The sequence below is a fragment of the Podarcis gaigeae genome (genome assembly GCF_964106915.1).
Source record: "Podarcis gaigeae genome assembly, chromosome: 8".
Classification (NCBI taxonomy): Eukaryota; Metazoa; Chordata; class Lepidosauria; order Squamata; family Lacertidae; genus Podarcis; species Podarcis gaigeae.
Genome location: NC_139684.1, coordinates 41,559,981 through 41,575,734, shown reverse-complemented (window position 1 = coordinate 41,575,734; position 15,754 = coordinate 41,559,981). Strand labels below are relative to the sequence as shown.

General features: G+C 45.9%; 1 protein-coding gene across 6 annotated transcripts in view; it reads left to right on the top strand.

The window, feature by feature from the left end:
- Positions 1-15,754, top strand: part of ZNF469 (zinc finger protein 469) — a 265,796-nt gene that overhangs the window by 141,962 nt on the left and 108,080 nt on the right. The window lies entirely within an intron of this gene.

Below are 15,754 nucleotides of genomic sequence, written 5' to 3'. Positions count from 1 at the left end.
TGACAGGGAGTTTATGCAATGAACTTAATGCACTTGTAGCTGAGGGAGCCAGAAGTGCTCTTAGTGACATGAGAGAGGTTTGCATGGAGTTAGGATCAGACTTTACGTTGACATTATGAGCTGTGTTGCTGGTGGACATTACCTTTCATGCTAGACTTAGAGATAGTCATATCGAGCCTGAGCAGAGTTACTGCACAAGTAAAGTTATGGATTAAATATATTTGTGACCCACCCTGACCCTTTGGGGAATGATGGTATTGAGACCATCAGTCAGCAACTAAAATTTCAACAGAAGCCATATCTTCAGCTGAGCCGAGCCTCAATGGTCACCAAAATTGGCTCTGGCCCTTGATCTGACTCCTGCATGAGCAAGGACAAAAGGCTTGTACACACATTGCACTGAATGCAGGTGCAAGCTGCCTTTACACAAGTGTTTGTGTGAAAGAGTGTACACATGTAGATTTATGCAGCTCAGCTGTTACATACGCAAAATTCACACTTGTTTGACATTGCATGTGAATAACTATACGAGTGTACAGCTCAACTGGGAACAAAAGATTGTACACTTGTTGCAGGCATTCAGCGTCACTGGTCTCATGCTGTGGAACACCCTTCCAGCAGAGAGTCAGCAAGCATTCTCGCTTTTGACTTTCAGGCGTCTCCCCCCGAAAACGTTCAAGTGCCACTTGAGTGCACTTTAAAGCCCTGGAATAGAAATGTGTTTGTGTGTGGGGTGTTTTAGCAGAACTCTTGTGAGTTGTGGCTGCTTTCCCAGTCCACTGCTAATTTTACTATCACGCGGTGTCACCCGTCCTATTTATAGGCCTGCCTTAGGACGCCGCAGCACAGCGAGCGATTGTGCTGTTTTGTGCTTTTCTGTTATTACATTTTGTGCCAAAGTTACAGAGAAGCAATTACTGGCAGGACTTTGGAGGACTGAGGAGGAAGAAGAGGATGAAGGAGGAGGAGAGTACTTCTTTACACAGACAGTGAAACTCAGTCCTGCAGGTGGCAATGATGGCCACCAACTTGGATGACTTTAAAAGAGCATTGGACAAATTAATGGAAGAGAGTGTTATCAATGACTACTAGCCACACTGTCTATGCTCTGCCTCCACAGTTGAGGGCAGTAATGCTTCTGAGTACCAGCTGCTGGAAACCTCAGGAGTGGGGAGTGCTCTGATGCTTAGGTCCTGCTTGAGGGTTTCCTACAGGCACCTTGTTGGCTACTGTGAGAACAGGATGCTGGACTAGATGGACCATAGGCCTGATCCTGCAGGTTCTGCTCATGTTCTTAAAAGAGGGACACACAAAACATAATCAAGAAGCAGAGATGAGAGAAGAAATTGCCACTCCCTGCAAAAGTAAAAGAGATTAAGCTCTGCTGAATTTGGACACTTTGACATCCCAAATGTGAAAATTGTTAAGTTCTTCTCCAGCATCCCAGCCTCAAGGGCCAAGCCCAGCACCAGCATGTAACACCCTCAGGTGTCTCCTGGAGCCTTGTTAAAATATTAATTTCACGTGGGTTTGAAGTTCTAGATCCTGATCATTTGGATTCTAGCCAAATCACAGAAAGTATAACCCAATCTGCTACTGCTTTTCAGCTGCATTATTATTATTGGGTTGCATCCAATTAAGTTCTACTCGGAGTAGTACCACTGAAATTAATGAGCCCAGGTTGGTCATTTCTATGACTGTCAATGGATCTACTCTGAGTAGAAGTATTTTCTTTTCTTTTCTTTTCTTTTATGAGCTCCCTTTCACATGACCCTCAAGGGCATCTACAATCATACAATAAAAGCAACTAAAATAGATTTTTTTAAAACAATACAAAAAACCCCCTACCATTTCCTGCTAAATTTTATGGCAGCAGAGCCTAGGTCTTGATAGGTCTGCCTGTGAGAATTCGGATGGGAATGGAGAACCTAAGGTCCTCCAGATGTTGCTGGACTCCCAGCGTAGCCAACCTGGATTGAGGGATGTTGTCATCCAACAACATCTGGAGAGCCACAGGTTCCACATCCCTGCTTTACACCTTTGCATATAACACCTTGGGTTTAGCATAGTTTATCTTAATTGCTTTGCTGAAATAGCGAGACCTTACAAGTCTTTGATCAGGATTCTGCTTTGTATAGCTGATATGGTGTGTGTGCATGCGTGCAACTGTAATAAAGCGTGTAGAACAATCACCACATTTAGATCCAATTCTACAAATTATTGTGCTTGTATTGCTCTGAAATTTGTCACTTGGGCGGTGGCTGAACATAAGGGAAGCTGTCGACTGCAGAGGCTTGGGTGGTGGCAGCTCAGCGCTTGATCATACAGCCCCATCTGTTTGCCCCACCATCTCTTTCCCGTCATTCCTGTTCTGTACATTAATGAGGTCCCGTGCCAGAGAGTGATCTGAAGGTTCCACTATTTCTGCTTTTCCTTCTTCAATTTTTTTTTTATAAAATATGAACAATCTTGACTTGCACGTTAATGTAGTATCAGAATAGCCTGGCAAAAGGGAGATGCTGGAAGTAAGTTAGGAAAGTTCCTTTTTCAATCTGTTTCCATTATTCTTGGAAAGACACAGGAGTGTAGAAGGCAAGCCTTGCAGTGTATGTCTCTGTGTGTGATGGAACCTACTTTGCAGCCTCTTGGCTTGCCTTGGGCCTGGGATTAGTATCTGGGAGCACAAGGAGAGACTTATTATTGACAGCCCCCCCTTTTTGGACACAAATGAAGCATTTACACTGGCAGCCTCTGGGGGCAGAATCAAGACAGTTGTTTGTTAGGTTGAAACCTTGGTGGCTTTGCCTCTTGGATGCAATAGCTTTGTGCTCCACCAGTGTCCATGGGTACCAGCCACCATATCTCAAATGGTTCCTACACCTTCTTGAAGTGCACCATGTATGTTGCAATAGTTGCTGCTGCGCTGAATTCCTGTTTTCAGCCGTCACATTAAGAACCTAAGAAAAACAACAACAACAAAAAGAACACCTGGTCCAGCATCCTGTTCTCACAGTGGCTAACCACATGCTGGTGGGAAACTCGTAAGCAGGACCTGAGCACAAGAGCACTCTCTCTCCCTTCCTGCAGCTTCAGCAACTGGTACTCAGAAGTGTTGCTGCCTCCAGCTATGGAGACAGAGCATAGCTATTGCGTCATAAAGTGCTAGGCAAAAACATCAGGTCTTGGGCTTTTAATTATCTGTGGGTGTTTTGAGTGGGCTGTTTTAATCATTTTTTTTTAAAAAATATCCAGAATAATATTTTAGGTTAGATAGTGGCCATCACTGCCTCTTGCGGGAGCAAATTCCATAATTTAGCTATGTGAATAAGTCCTTTCCTTTATCTGTCCTGAATCTTCTAACATTCAGCTTCATTGGGCACCCATGAATTATAGTGTTAGAGCATCTGGTTGGCCACCATGAGAACAGGATTTTGGACTGGGTGGGCTACTGACCTGATCCAACAGGCTCTTGCTATGTTCTTGGCATCTAGTTCTTTAGCTCTTTAACTCACAGCCTTGCCAACCTTGGGTCCTCCAGATGTTGTTAGTTCACATCAGCCGCAGCATCATACAGCAGTGCTGGCTGGGGCTGAAGAAAGTTGTAGTCCACCAAAAGCTGGATGGTCCCAAGCTGGCAAAGGCTAATTTCGTATGGTCGAATTTTATTCATCCTTTGTTTGCTTTTCATCTGTAGAAGGCAGCTAATTCCTTTGTGTGTGGAACTCTCTCCAAATGGCTTATCTATCAACAGGCCCAGGTTTTCGGGGGGGGGGCACTTTTGTGACCCCAAGTTTATTGCTGCCCTTTCTTGCTGTTTATTTTTAAAATATAGATTAAAAAAATTATCATTTCTTTGGTTTGGCATGTGTCAAGCGGCTGAAATCTTTGCAGGCCCCAACGCGCCAGGGGAGTCTTGCGGGCAGGAGGAGCTTAGAGCAGGTGTGATTGGAAACAATGGCCCACGCTGGAGAGGTTCAAATGAAAATCTATAGCCACAGGCCGTTAGAATGTTTGCTGCTATGCAGACTAGAAAGGTGCAGGGTTTGGCAGGGAGCCATTGGTGACAGCCGCTCACTCTCTAGGGGGAATCACCTGCCCTTTCTGAGCCAAGGCTTCTGAGCAGTTTCATCTGCCTCCCTGCGAAAGCCCACCCTTCTCTTCCCTGCAGCAGCCGCTCTCGAGGAAGAGCCAAGTCCTGGCCTGCCTTAGCGGAAGCATCGGAGAATCCTGTGCGTGTCAATGTGATAAATAAATAGCAATAAACTCATCCTGATCCCCTGCAGAAACCTGTGGAGCTGAATGAAAATGCCTTTCTCACAGCCCCAGATGCATGCTGGTTGAATTTTGGCTGGTTTTGATGGGGCAAAATTCACAAAGAGGGATGCCATTACAAAGCTTGGCTCCTAGGGGCTGTTGATAAAGGAAGGTGGCGGATACCAGTGGCAGCTGTCATGAAACATTCAGGAAGCTGCAGTGACATACCCTCTGACATTTATCTCATGAAAATAGGGATGTCACATTTCATAATGATAATTTTACTATTTATACCACACACATCTTACTAGGTTGCCCCAACCACTCTGGGCAGCTTCCAGCATATATAAAAATATAATAAAACATTAAACATTAAAAAGAAAACTTCCCTATACAGGATTGCCTTCAGTCAGGTTGGGGGTTGGATCACTCCATACCCTCCAATGAAAATAGGGACATCCTAAGGAAAAGTGGGACATTCCAGGATCAAAACAGAAACTGGGACGACTTCACTAAATCAGGGACGTCCCTGGAAAACTGGGACACTTGGAGGGTCTCCAGTGAGTTTTGCCCTTACATGACTTGCAATCTCCTGTTCCTGAGAATTGAGCGGGGGGGGAGGGGCGGGGGCGGAGAGGAGAGACATTGGTCTCTGTTTCTCCTCCTGCACCCCTTCCCCCCAAAACAAACTGAAAATGTTTCCAGTACTTATGATTCACACTGTCTCCCCACTACAGTGGTACCTCAGGTTACAGACCTGAACCCAGAAATAGTACCTTGGGTTAAGAACTTTGCTTCAGGATGAGAACGGAAATCATGCTCCAGTGGCATGGCAGCAGGAGGAGGCCCCATTAGCTAAAGTGTTGCTTCAGGTTAAGAATGGTTTCAGGTTAAGAATGGACCTCTGGAACGAATTAAGTACTTAACCCGAGGTACCACTGTATCTGTTCTTTATTGCTTTTCCCTTCCTGTCAGCAAGTGCCAACCACTGCCCCATGTGGTGAGTCTGGTAACTACAACCTCTTATAGAATAATCTTCCAGATCTGGCCTGGCTCCACCCACCCAAACTGGCTACTCACCCTCTGGACTGGAAGGTGTATAAAGTACTTCCTGTCCAAGCAAAGCACTGGTGAAGCAATAAGGTCTACTGGTGTATTATGTTGGCTAGCCTAACACAGTGGACCTAACCCCAGCTTGTACTTGTTTGCCCTCTGCTCCTGATTGCTATTTGGTCTCAACTCCTGGCTTGTTTCCAGGTCCTACTTCCAATCTTAACGGCCCTTCAGTCCTGGCTGCAAGGGAGGCATTCATGGTGAGCTCCGGCACCTCTTTTTCTAGAAAAATAGCACTGCTTTTGTCTGTCCAGAATCTTTCAACATTCTGTTCCATTAAAAGGCCTTGAGCAGTAGTATCATGAAACAGGGAGAAAAACCTCTCCCTATCAACTTACTCCACACCAGGCATCATCATTTTTTAAGCCTCTGCCATGTCCCCACTTGCCTTTTCTGTAAATCAAAACCTCCCAAGTGTGGGTTGAGTGGTGTGTGTGCCGCTTGGGAACCTAGCCAGGCTGGCACCATCAGTAGCTACAGCACAAATGTTATGACACCCTGCAAGTTGCCAGTTGATTCGGAGACCTGATTGGTGATGTGTCTTGCGTCATGTTTATTTATGGACTGAAGGCATCATTCCCCGTCCCCGGCCTCCTTTCACAAAGGAGTTCAGGAATCCCCTTGAAATCTGTTGCTTTTTGGACTCATTTGAGACTATGGACTTGTGGCTTTTACTGCTAGGCAGGATGGCTGAGCCAATTAGGAATATAATAAGCAGACAGCACAGAGAGCCTGAGAGCTGGCCTAGGCTGCAAGCAAAAGCTTTGAACCAAATTGAGCTTGACTCTTCATAAAGAGCTTTTTTGGAGACATTGGGCCTGTTTACATCAAACGCTATCATGGGACAATCGTCTATTTTTTCCAAGAGGCTCTGTGGCCAGGATCGCATCATGCAAGTGTGAGATTTGGCACCAGATGCTGGGTCCAGTATCCTGAGAATCTCGAAATGAGCTTCTAGCGCTTAGCAGCCACAGAGATAAGACTGGGAATGATTGGGAAATGCCTGGTGGAATTTCTGAAGCCAGACTGGGACTGAGCTTGGCTGGTGGAGGCCAGTAGACTGCATCCAACCTCTCCCTGCTCCAGTGTGGCTCACAGGAGCAGAAGAACAAAAAATGTTTACATATTCAGGATGTATAATTCAACTTTGTGGTGTGGAGCAGCGGAGTAGCCCTATAGATGTTACTAGATTCCAGTTCTTATCATTTCTGACCAGTGGCCAATCTGGCTGGGGTTGATGGGAGCTGAGCAACCTCCGGAATGCAGGAGTTTGGCTACCCTGGTGAAGAGTCTGGATTTTTTTCGGTCAGTGTCTGTCCATGACTGAGGCTAATTTTGTAATAAAGTGAGTGTGTGTTTCCTTTCAACTCAAGATTGCTTGGCTCTTTCATTGTTCTAGGGTTACAAGTTCTCTCTCTATATTTTCATCTCACAGAAGCATCCTCCCACTCCAGCTCTGCTAGGAGCCGCCCCTACCATCAGGCAAAGTGAGGCCACAGTCTCAGACAGCTGATTTTGGGTGTTATGAAAAAGCAGGAAATTGTTAGCTATTTCATTTTTCATTTTTGTATTTTAACTGCTGAGGAGATAAAGAGCAGTACCATCTCAGGTATGAAGATAAAGCGGTCGGCCTTGGATGCTTTGTGCCATGAAGAATGGAGTGAGTGGCAGTCCAGGCAGCAGAATGACTAGTGATGGCCCTCTCCAGGAGTGTGTCAAATATTTATTGTGGGGTTGAGGGCTCACCACATTCTTTCTCCTCTCTCTAAATCTAAGACCAGACTAGTGGATAGCTCAGCCTAGGATCTGCGCCCTTAAGTGCAAGGTGGCTTTTTTTTTAAAGAACTCAAATCACTAGTGTGCTCAATACATATTGGGACCCAAGCATGGTGGGATAAATTCTGCTGTGTGGCCCCAGTGTGGATCCCACCACCATCATTAATCTGCATAGAAAAATAACTTCCCGTTTGCTTCATGGAAGCTCCTCACCCCCATCCATGCAAATTGCTGCTGTGATTTGCCCCTGATGTGGACTGAGACCCTAGCAGCGTTAAGAGGTACAAAAAGTTACCCCCCCCCACCCCTATGCTAGACTCATGATCCAGATTACGTCCTTCCCACACTGGCAATTTGTATCTAAACCCCCTGCACTTAAGTGTATAGGAATAGAACTAAAGTATTGTCTAAAGTTTGGCTCTCAGTTCATAAGAACGTAAGGAGAGCCTGAATGCTAGACCAGGCCAAAGGGGACCCATCTAGTCCATCAGGCTTTTCTCACAGTGATCAACCAGATGCCCATGGGAAGCCTGCAAGCTAAAAGTACTTGTGACTCCCAGCAACTGGTATTCAGAGCCTTCTACCTCTGACAGTGGAGGGAGAACATAGTCATTGTGGTCTTCTCCTCCATGAATTTGTCCAGTCCTCTTTTAAAGGTGTACAAGTTGGCGGCCCTCACTACATCATCTAGAAGCAAACTCCACAAATTAACTATGTACTCTGTAAGAAGGACCTCCTTTTGTCTGTCCTGAACCTTCCAGGATGTAATTTGGAATTCCGACGTATGAGTTCTTTATCTTGATCAAGACAGATGGAGGGATACCTAGTGGGAAATGCACCAGCTGATTAAGCATGTTTCCTCTCCCAACCCACTCCAGGCTTTCATTTTCTAATTCCTTGAGAAAGCTACAATGATGCCCACTGCTGAGGATCTATGAATGAGGGGCTCAAAACAGAACTGAGCCAACATTTCTCAGAAGATTCCCCCCCCCCCACCGAAAAAGCATCTGAAATTTGTTTTTTCTCCCCTTGAAAAAGAAGGCCACTTTCTCTGAGCAGTCTCCATTGCGATATCCTGGAACGATGTTAGATTCAGGGTATTTGTGAAGATGCATACTGATGCCTAGGCTTCCAGCACAATTGCTGCTGCTCAATATTGTAGCAGTGCCACCTTCCTCCCCTAAAAAAAGGACTTGACGAGAGAAAAAAAGAAGATTCTGCTGCCGCCCCTGCTAATGGTGAGCCCCACAATGAAACCAGAGAAGGAGAAGGACCATAGTTCAGTGGCGGAGCATCTGCTTTGCATGCAGAAGGTCCTAGGTCCAATCCCCAGCATCTCCAGGTAGGGCTGGGAATTCATTCTAGTCTGAAACCCTGCAGAGCTGCTGCCAGTCAGTGTAGCCAATACTGAGTTAGATGTGGCAAAGTTCTTATACAATCATACCTCGGGTTACAGAAGTGTTGGGTTGCACGATTTCGGGTTGCGCACTGTGCCAAACCCGGAAGTACCGGAATGGGTTACTTCTGGGTTTCGGCACTTATGCATGCGCAGAAGTGCTAAATCACGCTTTACACGTGTGCAGAAGTGCCGAATTGTGACCCGCGTGTTCGCAGATGTGGCACTGCGGGTTGCGGACGTGCTTCCCGCATGGATCATGTTCACAACCTGAGTGTCCACTGTACTTGGAATAAGACAGCTTCACATGTTCTTATTGGAGAATTTCTCTGCCTCCTGGATAAATTCTGTGTAATGGACACCCCATTTCCCCATGTGTCTTTGCCTCCAAATAGGGAGGAGGATCTCTAGAGCCACCTTGGTGCACCACTCTATTTGCAGAGTTTGGCTGCAGGGATGGAATTGCCACAGGTTGGTTGATAAGCTGTGGGTGACTCACCCTTTGGCAGCAAGTGTGTTATGAGTATGAATGTCAGTTTGTCAGAGTCTTTAAAGCTGTTTTAACATATGAGTGAAGGGTTTGTTTTTTACAAAACAACAACAACCCTAATTCCTCTGTTTTTAACAGTAGTGTGCTCCAAAAAAAGGGAAAGTGCCAAGGGGCAGATGGATGGGAGGGAGGGAGGGAGGGAGGGAGACTGAAGCTGTGCCCAGTTTCAAAAGGAAGTTGTGGCCATTCTCCAACTAGGCTGCCAAGTAGTTCAGATAGGAGCCCAAACTGTTGGGAGGCGGAGAGAAAAAAACACTGAGTTTTCTCCAAAGGAATTTTGCCCATCAGGAATGCTTGTCTTATGTGGCCGGAAGGGCAAGCATTTGCCCCTGGAGCATCAAGGAACTGCAGAGCTCCAGTGAATAGGCCAGCACAGATAAAACTACTGGCCAGGATGGCTAGGCTCTGCCTCCACAGTTGACGGTAGTAATGCTTCCAAATGCCAGTTACTGGAAGCCACAGGAGAGGAGAGTGGTTTTGTGTTTGAATCCTGCTTGTGGGTTTCTTGCAGAATTCTGGTTGGCCACTGTGAGAACAGGGTGCTGGACTACATGGGCCACAGGCCTGATCCACCAGGCTCTTCTTAAGTTCTTAACACCAGAGAGAGTTTCTTCCATGCTAGACTTTTGGGGCTGGCCAATGAGTCTCCACATACCACACCAGTATCTGTCACTTGCCTTCCACACCTTCAGCTTTTATCATTCTCACCACTACCTTTCCAGCTCTTCTAGCGAAGAAATAGAAAATGTTCCACTTGTTCAGATGGGCTTTCGTTGGTTGATTGCTTTCTGGCAGGTTTTTAATTTCATCTGCTGATCCTCTTTGTCTCTTTTTATAGCCCGAATTCCCTCTCTCCATCCCTGTTCCATCACTCCTGCAAAGCCAAGAGCATGTTCCTTGCATTTGTTGGCCCAGCCTGGCTCTGGAGTCACGCTTCATTGCGTGCACACAATTTCATGACAGCATCTTGCTTGGCTCTCTTGCACACCAGCCCTCATGTGACCTGCAGCAGCAGCAGCAGCGCTGGTGTGGAGGGCGCCCAGCTCTGGTGAGGCACGTGACCATCACTTCGGCATTGTCCTTTGCTGAAATGGAGGGGGACAGGCGGACTCGCCCAGTGCTGCTGCTGCAAGTCTCCTTTTGGATGTAAATTTGGAAGCAAACAAACCCAGGGTGGAATCTTGCCGTCTGTTGTGAATTTTTCAAATAACGCTCGGTAAATGACTGCGAAAGCTCTCAGAGTAGACTGAGAAATCAGTACAATATGTCCATGAAACCCAGACTTGCCTGGGAACATCCTCCATGGTGTACAGTCTCTCTCTCTCTCTCTCTCTCTCTCTCTCTCTCTCTCTCTCTCTCTCTGACACACACACACACACACACACACACACACACACACACACAAAATGTGTGTCCTTAATTAAGTACAGCCACCAGCGATTCTTTGACCAATTTTTAATTACCTAATGGTCTCCCCACTTCCTTGCAGCATGGAATGTATACAGCACATTCCCATCTCCTGGCCACTTCCTAGTAAGGAATATCCACCTCAAAACTAAATGTGCCACCCTTGCACTGGAACAGGTAAACCTGTCATTGTCACACCCTTCACCATAGGGTCCCATGGTGGGTTACAATGATATCATAATACAATACTGAAATCAGTTAAAACAATTTGCAACCAGGATGCAACCCAGTCCAGAGAGACAGAGTGGATCGGTGCACAGCAGAAAGCTCTTTCTGTCCCCTCACCCACAACAGACTCCAGCAAGTGAGCTAAGCCTCACATTATGTTTGGGTTGCCTTCATCCAGTAGGTTGGGGCCCTCAGGTGGATCATGAGGTCATCCCAGGTGAGTTGTGGCAAAGCTGTTGCTGCCATATTAGACTCCAGCTAAGGCTGACCAAACTAAAGGAGCACTTACATGCGGTGCCTGGATAAAATGCCTTCTCCTGATGACACACACATTTGATCAATTTCCATGAGTGCTGCAAAGTGGCAGGAGAGAGGCAAGAGCATTTTTCAGTAAGAAAGATATTTTTGGCCAGCTGTATGCAAGGAAGCTCTCTGTGGAGCAGGGACATTCTGTTCACTTTCTAGTCTGTTTCTTTGGTTTTCTAGATTGCTCCCAGAAGTGTCTACTGCTCTGGGTAGCTTGGCTGTGCAGTGCTTGCCATCATTTAAAAAAACAAAAACTACTGGTTTTCAGTAGTTTCTCAGTCTTTCAGCTACGAACAAGTGTAAAAATAACCAATTTTCATTTAGTAGCAATGCTAAGGCAACACTATGTTTGTTGCTCGGTGAATTGTCATTTTAGGATTAATAATGTTCTATTAAGTATAACTCAACAGTGAATATGAGAAAGTGGATCCCATGTTGCAGGCTGTCATTGGGCAACAAACTGGCTGCACACTACACACCATACATCCAAAGATTTGAGGAAACTGTTGTTTACCCCTCCCAGAACTACAGTTCTCATCACAAATTACAGTTTCCATGATTCTCGGGGGGAAGTGAGGTGCCTTAAAGGTGCCTTAAATGCAGTGCTATTTTTCTAGATAAAGAGGTGCCAGAACTCATCATGTACGCCTTCCTCATTCTCTTAGAATGGCAATGATACCCACCTGAGAAGTGCCAGAACTGAGTTCCAGTGAGTTCAGCTGAAAAAAGCCCAGCTTCAATGTATGGTGTGTATGCAGCCACTATGAGGTTTGGACAGTCTGTTAGTCTGCCTGCATGTCTGGCACGCTCTTGCCTGATACAGCATGGTTTATTTGCAAGCATTGTTTTGTGGATACCATGTTTTAACTCACATCCCCCTAATACCACCAAGTCTTTTGTAGTCTTTAAAAAAGAATGTGTTGGCCTGGCTCTCTCCTGTGTATTTATTCTAAAGTTGCCTTTGTTGCAAGTGAAGGAAGGAAGAGAAGATTTGTCTGCTGGGTTCTGCAAGGACAAAAAGTGGAGAGGTGTGAGGGAGGGAGCTACCTTGACCAACTCATCATATTCCACTGACTCCACCACTTTCTGTATTTTCTCAAAGATAGAGGTAGCACCTATCTACTGCCCCATTCACACCATACATTTAAAGCACCTCAAGTCCACTTTAAACAGTCCTGGTTTCCTCCAAACAATTATGTGGTTTGTTATGGGTATTGAGAGGTGTTAGGAGACCCCCTATTCCTTTCAGAAAGCAACAGTTCCCAGAGTGGTTTAACAATTGATCCCTCTTCACAGGGAACTCTGGGGATTGTAGCTCTGAGAGGGGAATGGGGGTCTCCCAACAACCCTCAGCACCCTTTAGAAAATGCAGCTCCCATAATTCTTTGGGGGATGACTTTAAAGTGGTAGCGTAGTGTTTTACATGTATGATGTGGCTTGAGTTGTACTGAAGCAGACCCGCTGAAATTAATGGGCCTATATTAGTCAGGGGCATTGTTTACTTTGAGTAGGAATAGCATCGCATGCAATCCATAGTCTTTGTGGTTAACTGGGCTGGCTGTGTTTGCTTTTGGGGCAGGTGGTCATTCTCCAGAGTGCGTTGTTGGTGAAATACCTGCCATCGTAATTATCCCAGAGATACCCACTCTATTGCTGCAGATTTGTTGTGGTGATGCAGATTTGATGGTTAGCTCAGGGCTGTTTCCATTCTTGATTTGCCTTCCTTCTGCTTTCACAAGTTATGCAAGATTGGCTGGAAGCAGGAGACAGGGCGAAGGAAACGGAACTGTCGGCTCCAGCTGAGGAGCAGCATCTGAATGCCAGTTGCTGTGAATCACCCCTGGAGGGAGCTGCTGCAGTTGTGTTCAAGTCCAGCTTGTGGGCTTTCCAGAGGAGGCATCTGGCTGGCCACTGTGGTAACAGGATGGAAGACTAGAGAGGCCTCCTTTGGCCTGATGCTGCTGTAGGGCTCTTCTTCTGGTCCTATGCATCACGAGCTTCAAGGCTATTTCCTTCCCATCAGGAATAGGAGGAGGCTGAGCAGTGCCGCCCAATTCTTGAGTGATGCAATGGTTGTGTTGTACTCATGCTGGTCAATAAACAAAGCGATTAGGCTGGTGATTCTCTGTGGCTTTTTGGTTCTCCTATACTTACTGGCTTCGTGACTGCTGCGTTTTGTTTTTTAAAAAAACAAATAGCTCACTCCTTTTTCATAGCTCACTTGGGTTAGTCATAATTAATAAACCCCAGTCATTCAGATATCATCAATAAAGTGTGAGTGCAGTAAAGAGAAATATATTATATTGCTGCATTTCCCATAGTAAAACTGCATACCCTCCAACATGGCATCCTATTCAATAATACTGTAATAATAATACCCCACCCATCTGGCTGGGTTGCTTCAGTCATTCCGGGTGGCTTCCAACATATATAAAAACATTAAAAATTCAAAAACTTCCCTAAACAGGACTGCCTTCAGATGGCTCAGGGGTCATATACAGTAACTCCATACCCTCTAACATTTCTCCAATGAAATAGGGACATCCTACCATACCGTCCAATATTTCTCTGATGAAAATAGGCATGTTAAGGCAAAATGGGACATTTTGGGAACAAATCAGAAAGTGGGATAGCTTCTGTAAATCCAGAACTGTCCCTGGAAAATAGGGACACTTGGAGGTTCTGAAACTGTTCTTAAGTGTCTGCCCAGATCATTATGTTTTCGTAGTACTTTTGAAGCTATACAATAGTTTGGGGGGGTTGAGGGGGGTCTCAAAGTAGGTAACTGACTTTCTTTGTAGCACTGCATAGGAAAGAACTGCAATTCAGTTGTAAGGCATCTGCTTTGCTTGCCAAAGGGTCCTGGGTTCAATCCCTGGTGCTTCCACGTATGAATCAAAAAGACACACACTGCAGCTGCCTGAAACCCTGGAGAGCTCTTTGGAGTTGCTTCTCCCTGCAAAAAAAGGAAGAAGTTCGGCCATCTTTTTTAAACGCACGCACACAAAAACCACAAAAATCATCAAGCTTCTAGTCCCTAGTTAGGAATGTGGGCCCCATCCCATAGCTAAGCCTAGTTCAAAGCAAGGGCTTATCCTACTTCCTTTGCTCTTTAGCTCTCAATCGAGCAAAAGGCAATTTGAGTTATCTCCAGATTGACATTTGCTCCGATTTAGCACTGAAAAGTGGGTTTCCCCTGGGAATGGAGTGGGGCAAGGGAAAACTGCTCGAACCTCTGCTTTCTAGGCATGGGATAAGCAGAAGTGTGGATGAGCCCTAAGCCTATTTATATTGCATCCTCCTGTGGGTCAGACTGGACAGCCCTGGGCTCTTTCCTGACAGCTCCTTGTCTCTTTGTCCACCCCAAAATGCCGGATCATGGACAGAATACCAAACCCCACCCTTGTGTGATAATCCTGCAGGCATGCAGAATACTCCCTTAAGAGCTGGCTGCATGCTGGAATGGTTTCCCCCCTCCTTTACATACCAGGGCTGCACTTACACCAGGTGTGAAGCTGACAGGTCCTTCAACTGCACTGGATTTCTTGGGAACTGAGGAGGCTTCGCTGCACCCCAGGATGTTTGGGCTGGCGTCCATGAAATGCAGCTGGAAAACTTGCAAGAGAACTCTTGCGGCAACCTGCTGAGAAACCCGGGTGTGAGGGAAAGATGTCCTCGCTGACACACTCTGTAAAATATGTGACCTGCACGGGCAGACTGCTATGGACAACAGAGCCAGCCCATGGCTCCATCTTCAAAAGAAAGGCAAAATATTTGGGATGAAGGGTCTGTTGGGCTGAGTGTTCTGCCAGTGCAGAATGTAATCCTGGGCACAGAATCCAGCACCCCAAACATTTCAGCTTCAAATAAAGAAAAGAAAGAAAGTTCAAGTTTCTAGTCCCTGACGAGCAGCAGGATGGGCTAGAAGCCTGCTTTGAACATGGCCTCTAATCCCGTCGCTCCCCCCCCCCCTTTTCATACCTTGTTGCGGTAGATTATGCATCCACGCTCTTTCTTTTACTTCTTGGTTTGCAGCTGGTGGGGGGAGGGGGGAGGCAGTCAGGGGCTGGATTTGGTGTAAGGAACTCCAGTTGCAGATTCATATTCCATCCTTTTTTATGCCTTCAAATATAAACCTGAACGTATGTGCGATGCCTTCTGGCTCCCAGGGTCACAGTCATCATGTATCTGCTGTGCAATGCCTCTATATAATAATTGAACTTTCGGGGGCCGAAAGGGAGAGTGCTGTTGCACTCAGGATCTGCTTTGGAGCTTCCCATAGGTGTCTGGTTGGTCACTTTGAGAATAGGATGCTGGACCAAATGGGCCATTGGCCCAATCCAGATTGAGAGCTCTTCTTATACTCTTATTTGATGCATTGAAACCAGAAATGAGAATGAAAAAGGGGAGTACTGAGCAGTATTCATGGTGATCAGGAGATGGCACAGTGTACCTTTCTTTATGGAACATATTAGTGCATCTAACTCAGTTTTGTGTACAACTTGGTGTTTTGGGCTGTAGTTCAACATCAGTCCCAGTCAGAAAAGCGATGGTTTGATTCAAAGCACGAGTGCTCTACCTTTGAGCTATGTTCGTTCCCTGCACTAAGTTTCTTCTTTCCCATGGCTAGCAGAAGCCAAAATTAATTTTATGCATGTTTGCACATGTTATAGAGGCTGAAAAATTAAGATTTCTGGTTAACAGAATCAGCATTGTGTTTTTTG